Source organism: Arachis ipaensis, chromosome B04, assembly GCF_000816755.2.
Source record: "Arachis ipaensis cultivar K30076 chromosome B04, Araip1.1, whole genome shotgun sequence".
NCBI lineage: Eukaryota > Viridiplantae > Streptophyta > Magnoliopsida > Fabales > Fabaceae > Arachis > Arachis ipaensis.
Window position 1 is genome coordinate 16,171,677 of NC_029788.2, and position 11,390 is coordinate 16,183,066.

General features: G+C 33.1%; 1 long non-coding RNA gene across 1 annotated transcript in view; it reads left to right on the top strand.

Moving 5' to 3' along the window:
* LOC110270949 overlaps positions 9,997–11,390 on the top strand; it is a 6,967-nt gene continuing 5,573 nt past the window's right edge. Inside the window, exon 1 of the long non-coding RNA XR_002360770.1 lies at positions 9,997–10,041. This is a non-coding gene — a long non-coding RNA (uncharacterized LOC110270949). The remainder of the gene's footprint in view (positions 10,042–11,390) is intronic.

An 11,390-nucleotide genomic window follows, 5' to 3' on the forward strand; every position in this document is an offset into this window, starting at 1 on the left:
TAACACACACAAGTTATTATTAAGAATCAATAACACTCAATTTGCTCAATTTATCCTTAGTATTAACTATACTAATTAAGACAAACCAAATAAAAATTTTAACTAGAGGTGGAACCAGTCTCTTTCAAATGACTTTAATGAAACTATAATTTAATATATTTTCTAGAACTATTTATGCTTGCAAAACTAGCATAACAAAATTAGTAGTAAAAACTTTATTTTTATCAAATTTTCATACAATAAAATTTTCTTTTTTCGTGAATTTAATTAATTGTAATACACTATGAAATTGACTCAACAGTTTCAATTTTCATTTATAAAGATCTCTCCTTCGATAGAAATTCCAAATCACTCTAACCAAACTCAAAACTTATGTTTTCGTATGATAGATTCTTTTTGGCTTAAAACTAAAAAAAAAGCTTTAAAAAAAATCTCTAAATTATCACATTGCAACTAATTATCCTTCTAGAATATGAAAATTACTCCTAATGATTAAAAATAAGAAATACTATGTATAATATCGTTTAACTTACGCAGTTACGCAAAAGTTAATGAATTTGCCCTTTAGTCTATAGATTCGCAAGCATTAATAATAATTAGATTTTTTAATTTGTAATATCAACATGTGTTTTTATGACATAAAATTGTTGAGTTTAGAAAACAATTTTATTATTGACGATGACAAATATATAAGCATTTAGTTGGGTTAAAAGTCCAAAAGTTATTTGATGCTTATTTTAATATTGTAAGCCCATGTTAGTCTTTGTTTGAGAAGCTCAAATACAAATAAGATATGCAACATGGCTCATTACATGATGGAAAAAATAAATCTTGTTGACGCTGAAGCTTTATCCAAATTGATAAAGTAAATCAAAGAAAAAATGATTCATTTTTTTTTTGACAATAAAGTATTTCATCAAACAAGCTTTAGAGATAAAAAAGTCAATTAATGGAGCAAATAATCAAATCCAAATGTTGTTGTGTTACCATTCTTGTGCAAGCAAATAGCTTGTTAAAGCTATTACATTTCTGCTGCAATATTTTAGGAAAGAAGAAGAAAAAGGCATTCTTCACTTTTTAGATAAAATAAAAAGTAAAGGATGAAACTTGGGCCAAAGTTTAGGGATCAAGGATATTGATTTTACAAGTATTTTGAAGATTTCCTCCGCTATAGAATCATCTAGCAACTATGACCCTGCTGCTACTATCTATCTACTCTGCATTTTTGCTCTAATTTTTTGGAGAAGATAAGCTCAAAATTGTTCCAATCTTTAAAAGTTGACTATACACACTAGCTTTAGTTTTGGAGGTATTATCTTTATACAAAAGGGAATAATCAGCCAAAATTGAAGTAAAAAGAGTGAACCAAAAATATGAATTTTCATAACATCTCTATTACTCAAAATTTGAAGTTTTGGAAGCAATGCACCTACATTAAAAGGGACATTCCGCCAAGATAAAAGGCAAATAGAGAGAAGCTTAAATCTAATTATCTCATAATTTTGATGTTATCATATTTCTTCTCATTCATGTTGTTACATTAAATATTTTACTTTCTCAGTTTATCTTTCTTTGATTTCTCATGGTAAAAAGTAATAATTTATGAGGTATATGAAAAAGTCATTTGAGAAAAAAGACAAAGAGAATTAAACTTGGAGAAAAAAATAATTGAATATGTCAATCTCTTTTGATGTATTTTTGTTTTGTGTAATGAGCCTGAGGTTTTCTTGTTAAGTTAGGTTAGCACTTAGTATTGAGAGTTTAGAGAGTGAATCTAGCCAAAGCAAGCTTGGTTAGAAGTTTGGGTCACCCGGATAGGATTAGAAAGAATCCTAAGAAATTGGTGTTTGTAATATTTGAAAAAAATAGTGAAAATTCTCCCATAGATGTGGTAAAGACTGGATGTAGGCGTGTTTGTAATATTTGAAAAAAATAGTGAAAATTCTCCCATAGATGTGGTGAAGACTGGATGTAGGCCACATTGCACAAGGTGGTTGGGGAGACTTCGGGGAGGAATCAAGCAAGAGAACATAAGATAAGATGACACCACATCCAACTCAAAACCTTAAGGTGTCAAGTAAATGGGTCTCTCATCTTATAAACTCCTCACTCTTCCTTGCTTTCTTTGATGTGGGACTAACTTCAACACTCCTCACACTTGCAACACTAACAATCTCCCCCTCAAGTGTGAGCCTCCACATCAAGCATCAACTCCCCCTTTTTTTCTAGCTCCTCCACCACGGGTATTCGTCCATCACACCGCCGCAAAACACTGCGGGACACGCCACCCGGACCACCTTTGTCGGGAAGACTTTTGATGCTTCACCTTGAATACCCCTTAAAACCAGACCGATTAAACCATCGGCTCTGATACCACTTGTTAGGCCAACCGTGGGGAGCTCTCGACCACTGGGGAGACTTCGGGGAGGAATCAAGCAAGAGAACATAAGATAAGATGACACCACATCCAACTCAAAACCTTAAGGTGTTAAGTTAATGGGTCTCTCATCTTATAAACTCCTCACTCTTCCTTGCTTTCTTTGATGTGGGACTAACTTCAACACTCCTCACACTTGCAACACTTGCAACACTAACAATTATGAGACAAATTAAAAATAAATTGTCTCCTACATAATCATTATCACAGATACATCAATAACAAAAATACAGAATCTATTTTGGAGTTTAAGCTTGTAAAGATAAAAGGTGACCCTAGATTCAAACCCTCATTCTCTAGGCAATTGAAAACCTTCAATTAGTATCAAAGCCAAGGTCTCAAGTATCAAGCATAATAACTTGGAGGAAAGATCCAAATGGCCAAGATGGGAGCAAATGTAATTGCTTACGCTTTTATCAAAGGGCAGTCCAATAACAGACAACCATTCTTCAACAGCAAAAACTACACCTACTGAAAAGAAAGAATGAGAATCTTTATACAGTCCGTGGACTACAACATATAGAAGATAATCAAAATGGACCGGATGTTCCAACAAAGACTAATAACGAAGGTGAAGTTGTTTCAAAAGAAAATGTTGAATGGAATGATGAAGACAAAAAGAAAGTGGAGTTCAATGCCAATGTTATCAACATGATGCACTGCATCATTGGCTTTGAGAAACTTCAAAAAGTATATATCAAGATGAAAAACAGCAAAAGAGATTTGGGATAAACTCCAAATCACATATGAAGACACATAACAAGTAAAAGAGACAAGGATAGATATGCTTCGAAAGGAGTATGAAATATTCTCCATGAAGGAAGAAGAACCCATTAATGAAATATTTAAGAGATTTTCAATCATCATCAACAGTTTAGATGTTATAAAAATCACTCATACCGAACTAGTTATTGTGAGAAAAATACTTAAGAGTTTAATAAAAGAGTGAAAAACCAAGAGTAATATCATAGTCTAAAGTAACAATTTAGATAAGATGACATATGATGAGTTGAGAGGAAAGTTACTAGCCTATGAAACCATACACTTTACCCGTGATTCAAAAAAGAAAGCAGTGACTTTTAAAATAAAAAATAGAATCATTGGAAGATGATTTCAATGATAGTTTTTCAAATGACAAATTTGTATTTTTTGTTAGGAGATTGAAAAGATTGATGAAGAGTAAAGACAAAAATAGAAGCTCAAACTTGAAGGACTACATGAAGGATCTTAGTAAAGTCATTTGTCATCATTGCAAAGAAGCTGACTACTACAAATATGATTATCCTAAACTCAAGAAGGGGGACAAAGTAAAGAGGAAAAAGAAGAAAGTGTTAATGGCTTTATGGGAAGACCTTCAAAATGATTTTAATGAAGAAGAAGAATCTGAACATGAAACTCAAGTATATTTAATGGCTGGACATGACTAATTAGATGAGGTAGATTACTTTGACTTATCTAAAGAGGATTTGCATATTATCATAGATAATTTAACTACTCATGCTAATAAACTTATGGTTAAGTATGATAAATGCAAACTGAAAAATGAATCCTTGAAAGTTGAAAATATTTTTCTCAAAGAAAAATTGATGAAAACCAAAAGTGTTGTGAATTTAATTGAAGAAAATAGATTTCTAAAATCTTAAATTGAAAAAATTAAAAAAAGCACACAGTTAATACTTTATTGGATCTCATTGCTGAAAATAAGAGGTTACATAAGGTGATTAGAGGCTTAAATCAAGATTTAGCACAATTTGCTCAAAGTTTTAGCAGCTTAAATAAATTGTTAGCTTGTCAAAAATTCTTGTTTGAAAAATCTAGTTTAGGTTATGTTGATAAAAGTGAAGCTATTTTTAAAAAAATATTATGTTAAAATCGAAGCTTCAACTTTAAAAATAAAAAACCACCAAACCTCATATCACTCTCAAAAACCAGCAAATATTGTGCAGATTTGCCTTGTATCCAAGAAAAAGAAAGACATGTGGTACTTCGATAGTGGATGTTCAAGATATATGACTGGAAAGTCAACGTTCTTCATCAAGCTCAACAAATATGATGGAGGATTTGTGACATTCGGTGATAATGGAAATGAAAAAATCATTGCCATTGAAAAATTTGGTAAATATTTTCTACCTTCATTGATAATGTATTTTTGGTTGATGGTTTGAAACATAATCTTTTAAGCACAAATCAACTTTGCAATTTGGGCTTTTGGGTTACTTTCAAAAAGTCAGAATGTTTGATGGTAAATGAAAAATCTGGTGATGTATTATTTGTTGTTAATAGATGTGATAATGTATATATTCTTACTCTAGATGAACTAAAAGGACAAAATGTAACTTGCTTTACTTTAATGGATTCCGAAAAATGGCTTTAGCACAAGAGATTGGGACATATAAGTATGTTTTAAATATCTAAACTTGTGAAAAAGGATTTAGTAAGAGGTCTTCCTAAGATTAAGTTTAACAAGGATATCACTTATGAGGCGTGTCAAATGGAAAAACAAACTAAAAGTTCTTTTAAGTCAAAGGAAGATATCTCAACTAAAAGATCTTTAGAGTTGCTATATATATTGATATTTTCGGTCCTACTAGAACTCAAAGTCTTGAGAAAAATATTATAACTTAGTTGGCATCGGATTCGATGGTCCCAGAACGTTTGGACCATTAAATGGTCCTATAACAAAACATATTTTTAAAATTTTTTAATAACTGCTAAATAGTTCTTATTTAATTTTAATTACAAATTAATACTTTATATATTATTTAATTATAAAATCTGTTTTTTTATTTATAAATTATTATTTTATCATTCATCTATCAACTTTATTAATAATCAAGAACAAAAAGAATAACGAATTAAATCTTTCATTAATCGTAATAAATATTTTGGCAATCCTAATCAATTAGAATTTTATCCTTGATCAGTTATATCCGTGAACGTCGGTGAAATCGTGTTTCTTGAAAATTCAATCGATTGGACATACAACACAATCAATTGAATATCTGTGTTTCCCAAAATTCAATCGATTGAAATTGCTACACAATCAATTGAGTTTTGCAAGGCATGTAATTCAATCGATTGTTCGTGTTACTCAATCGATTGAAGTCATCAAAGCAATATGAATTTTTACAATTCAATCGATTGTTTGTGTTATCTAATCAATTTAAGTTTTCTAATTCTATCATTAATTACTCAATCCTACCATTAAAATAGTTTATCTTGATTATCAATTGTTTGTTTTATGATCACCCTCACCACCATCTTCAATCAAACTCGACTCTTCTTCATCGCTTAATGAGTTTTTGTTTCTATCTCCCTAACTAAACTCAGCCATTGACAATTTGACATAGTCTGACCACACATGGTTCCCATTGTGAGTGGAAAATTCGAGGACTTCCCCGAAGACCCATGGCAAGGAAGATTTTGATTCTGGGTCATGGTATGCGGCACATGCTGTGATTGGTGATGAAGCCGCATTGAAGCAGGAAAATCAAAACCACCAGAGGAAACTACCGTACCAACCTGTGGCGAATTCCCTTCCATTGCTTCACAAAGAAACCAGCCACCAGAATCAAACCAATGAACTCATTCCACTTTAAATCCTATAAATGCTGTTCATCAAACCTACAGATTAAAATCAACAATCCAATTTCAATGAAATCCACCAAGGTCCAAGCAAACCCTTTTCAATCCCACCTACAATCTTTTAGAATTTCAGCTAAAAACACACCACCTAAAATCCACCCCCCATAAAAAAAGGAACCCTTTTCCAAAACACCATTTCATATACCAATATTTGCAGCCAACAAGAACTTAAATTTCATAAGCCAACACCATTTCCACAAACACCCAGAAACAAAAATTAGAAGAAAATCGATTTGGTAACACAAACAATCCATTGAATTGTGAAAATTTATATTGTTTTGATGACTTCAGTCGATTGAGTAACACGTACAATCGATTGAATTAGAAAAAATCCACATGCCTTGCAAAATTCAATCAATTGTGTAGCAATTTCAATCGATTGAATTTTGAGAAACACAGACATTCAATCGATTGTGTTGTATGTCCAATCGATTAAATTTTCAAGAAACACGATTTTACCGACGTTCACGGATATAACTGATCAAGGATAAAATTCTAATTGATTAGGATTGCCAAAATATTTATTACGATTAATAGAAGATCTAATTCGTTGTTGTTTTTGTTCTTGATTATTAATAAAGTTGATAGATGAATGATAAAATAATAATTTATAAAATAAAAAATAGATTTTATAATTAAATAATATATAAAGTATTAATTTGTAATTAAAATTAAATAAGGACTATTTAGCAGTTATTAAAAAATTTAAAAAATATGTTTTGTTATAGGACCATTTAATGATCCAAACGTTTTGGGACCATCGAATCCGATGCCAACTTAGTTATTGTTGATGACATTACTAGATTTGGTTGGATTAAGTTTCTTGCTCATAAGAATGATGCATTTCCAGCCTTTGAAATTTTTAGCAAAAATATTCAAAACTAAACGGATTTAAAGATTGCTTATATTAGAAGTGATCATGAAAAATAATTTGAAAATCAATGTTTTGAATTTTTTATGATGAATTTGTTATTTCACACAATTTCTCTTGTCCTAGGACACCTCAACAAAATAGTGTTGAGAAAAGAAGAAATAGAAGCCTTCAAAAAATGGCTAGAGCAATATTTTATGAAAGTGACGAACCAAAATTTCTTTGAGCTAAAGTTATAAATACAACATGTTATATTTTAAATAGAACTATTATTAGGATGTTTTTAAAGAAAACTCCTTATGAGTTTTGGAAGGGAACTCCTCCCAATCTTAAATACTTTTATATTTTTGGATGTAAATACTTTGTTTTGAATACAAAAGATAATATAGAAAGGTTTGATCCAAAGATTTATGAATGTATTTTTGTTGGACACTCAACTTATAACAAAGCCTATGGAATATATCACAAAGACTTTAGGATTGTTGAGAAAACCATATACGTTTCATTTTGTGATGCTAATGTTGTTCCAAATATTTTGGAAGATGATGATGCAGGTAATCAAGCTGAGAATACCAAAACTGACGCCCAAGTTCATGAAAAGTCAAAATTACTGCAGTCTGTCCCTAAAACTGATGTAATAGACAATTCTACAGGAGACAATTCCATTTTATCTCTTACAACTGCTGAATTTCCTGGAAGTACCAGCAACTCTGACCCATGTCATTCAAAATATGTTCTTAAATCTCTCAAACCTCGAGAACAGAGATTTCTGAAGAATTAACCACAAGATTTTATCATTGGAGTTCCATCACAAGGTGTTACCCCAAGAACCTCTTTCAGAAGAAGGATAGAGAAAAATAATTTGGCACTAATTTCTCAAATTGAGCCTAAAAAAAATCTTCTTCTACTACTGAGTTTTCAAAACTCACTGAGGCAGAGAGAAGAGAAGAGAATGGAGATTGACAAAACTCTAAGTTCTCTACCATTGGTGTAGCTGTCATTGCAGTCGCCGGTTCTGCCGCCATTGCCGTTGTTGTTGCAATTGCCGGTTCCGCTGCCATTGCCGCCACAGTTGTTGTAAGAAGCTTCTCAATCGAGCTACTTCCTCTATCAACATTATGGTTTTAGATCTATTTGCTCTGTAGCTTCGGTTTCTGCTGCAGTTTTTGCCATCGTTGTCGCTGTAGTTTTTGCAGTCAAAAGCTTCTGAATCGAGCCATTGTTTCAGATCTATTTTCTCCTTCGAGCTGCCGCTGGCGTTCTTATTTTTCTTCATATTTTACTTGTCTCTATTTTTCTGCTTCTTTGAAGTTCCAATTGATCAACCAGTGTGCCAACTTTTCTTTCATGCTATTTTACCGTACCTCATCAACTAGCTTAGGGTAATCATTCAAATGTGTTAAATCGGTATCTAATAACGTACTTGTTTTGACAATGAAGCAATTGCCATTGGTTATTACATTAACTGGACTCATGATTATGGAATTTTACCATTGTGCGGTATCCTGCAAATTGAAATGGAAATAGTTGTCTTGTCTGAATATGCTTGCATGCCTTTACTTGTTCATTCTTGCCACAATTTCATGTTTCATTGGGATATTCTGCATTTCTGTATTATTCAATTGCTTTGTGATTTATGTGATAATATTTTGTTTTCTCGCTCTTTAATTTTGTGAAATACAAGCATCTTATCAATGGATTGTACACTACCCCAAAGGTTTTCCCTTTAGGGTTTGACTATATATTATCCTTGTGAAATGTATATTTTTGCTAGTATGGGATATGATATCTAGTGTTTTTTCCTTGATAATATTTTGGTATTGAAATCTGTTAGAATGACTATTAACTGTATTTCTTACACTACTAGAAAATTAGTTATTACAGATGGATATTTCCGACGAATTTTATCCCACGGAAATACAGACGGAATTTCAGAGGAATTTTTTGTCGGAAAACAAAAAAATGAATTAGCATAAATTAAAGACGGAAAAGAGAATCCGTCGATAATTCTGTCGGAAAAATTAATTTCTTTTCATAGGAAATGGTTACAGACGGAAAATCCATCTGTAATTAAATGGACAAAAAATTGTATTTTATTAAATTATTACAGACGGAAAATACGTCTGTAATTTAAAAGTTTCCGTCAGAAAATATATTGAAATTAGGGTTGTCACCGATAGCTCCTCCATTTAATCACGATCCTTCTACTTCTCCACACTTATCTCCTCCAGATGCTCCATCAGCGACGCCTCTCAGCCTTGCATCGCCGTCGCACCGAACCTCCATTGTACTGAACTTCTGTCGCACTGAAGCTCCGTTGCATATAGGGACCAGTGCGCACACCTCCTCATCCCTCTCAACAAGTGCCGCCAAGCCGAGCTTTACCTTCCATGGAAGTGCGAGAATGAGCGTCACTCCTACGAGAAGTGCCAGTACGAGCTCCTCATGGAGCGCATGCTTTAGATGCAGAAGATCAAGGAACGAGCCTCCCTTAATCACTCCCAATCCAAGGGCGCCGCCTTTCCCGTCATCCCTAAAACCACCAATGCCTGATTCATTCCAGGTTTCTGCTTCTCCCTGATCTAGGATTTTCAGATTCATTCCTCATTCCTGATTGATTAATTGCTCTCGTTATCAATATTCTCATGTTCGGATTTATTAGGGTTATGGGATTGTTCACACTTTTACTTGATTAGGATTAGAGAATGTTAGTTTGCGTAGGTGTCTCTTTGTGGATTAAATTGGGTTTGCTGTTACCATAGGACCATAATTTTTGTTCACATTAGCTGCACAGACAGAAAAGTTTCATGCTTGTAGCTCGTAGTGTTAATCTTATCTTCAATTGAGCCTCCTCTTGTTATACAACTTCTTCCATGTGTCTCTTCACTGACCTTTTTCTTCCACAGTAATCCTTTTAATCATAAAACACTGGCATATAAGAACCTGTGTTGATCCTACTGAATTGAGTAAATTGCCATATTTGAAGTTATAACAATCCAGTGATCCACTTGCTTCCAACAAGAATAGAGATGATAACAACAAGAAGAACAATAGCATAAGCAACAAGTTTTTGCTTCCAAGAAAGCCTGTAAGTTTATGCATTATTTGCATTCCCTCAAAGTTGAATAATTGAATCTTATTATATAAAGCATCAAGAACTGTACCACTAAATATTTTTTGATTAGGTAAGGTAGCAATAGTTGACTTTTTGTTTCACTGACTTCTTCATTTTAGTTTGCAATATTGATAAACCATTATTTTATGATTTATATTGTGTTTAATTGTGTGGTTTTATCAAATCTTTACCCACTTATTCATATGATTAGCATGTATTTACAATTCCTTCCCAAAATTGTTTATGATTGAAAACTTGCTTCCTAGAGATTTTTAATTATGTATTTTAATTCTCCTTTATCCCATTCGATGCCATGATCCGTGTGTTAAGTGTTTCAGGCTTCACAGGGCACGAATGATTTGGAAATTAGAGAGGAGGCTTGCAAAAATGGAAGGAACACAAGAAACTAAGGAGATGACCAGCGAGCAATGACGCGAGCGCATGGCCCACGCGAATGCGCGAAATGGAGAATTCGCAACGATGCGGACGTGTGCCTGACATAAACGCGTGGATTGGAGTCTGCACGAATGACGCGAACACGTGAACGACGCGAACGCGTGGCAAGGAAAAATGCCGAATGACGCGAACGCGTGGACGACGCGTACGCGTGACCTGCGCGATCTGCAGAAATAACAGAATATGCTGGGGGCGATTTTGGGCCGCATTTTGACCCAGTTTTCGGCCCAAAAACACAGACTAAACCTAGGGAACATGCAAAAACTCAAGGGAGGCATCCACACACATTCAGATTCTACACATTAGGATTACTCTTAGTTTTAGATCTGAATCTAGATTAGTGTTACGTTGATAGTTTATGCTTTTGCTTTGGATTGTGGATGCTGAAGAGCCATTACCTCCATTGAAGACATTACTTTAGTTTGTTTCTTTACTCCCTTATTTTTAATTAGTTACTCATTGACTCTATTCAGATAATTATGTTGCGTTTTGAATTTATTAATATATGAAGTTATTTTTATTTTAATTAATTTTAATTCTCTATTTTATTTTATTTAATTATGTCTTCTCATATTTTTATGATTATTTCTTTCATGTCAATGGAGTAAAATTTCTACTTGACATGGGGTTGATTAAAAGGAGATACTTGAGTTGGAATGCTCAAGTGCTTGGTTGAATTAGACGTTGTTAGCTAATTCCATACCTACTAACACTAGACCTCCCTAAGGGAGAGGACTAGGAATTGAAGGTAAGAGTTAGTTTAATCACCATACTTTTTCTTATTTAGTAAGGGGTAACCGAGTGAGAACAACAACCTTTTTACACTACACTACACTTGAGAAGATTCCAACAAGGATAGAGATTCC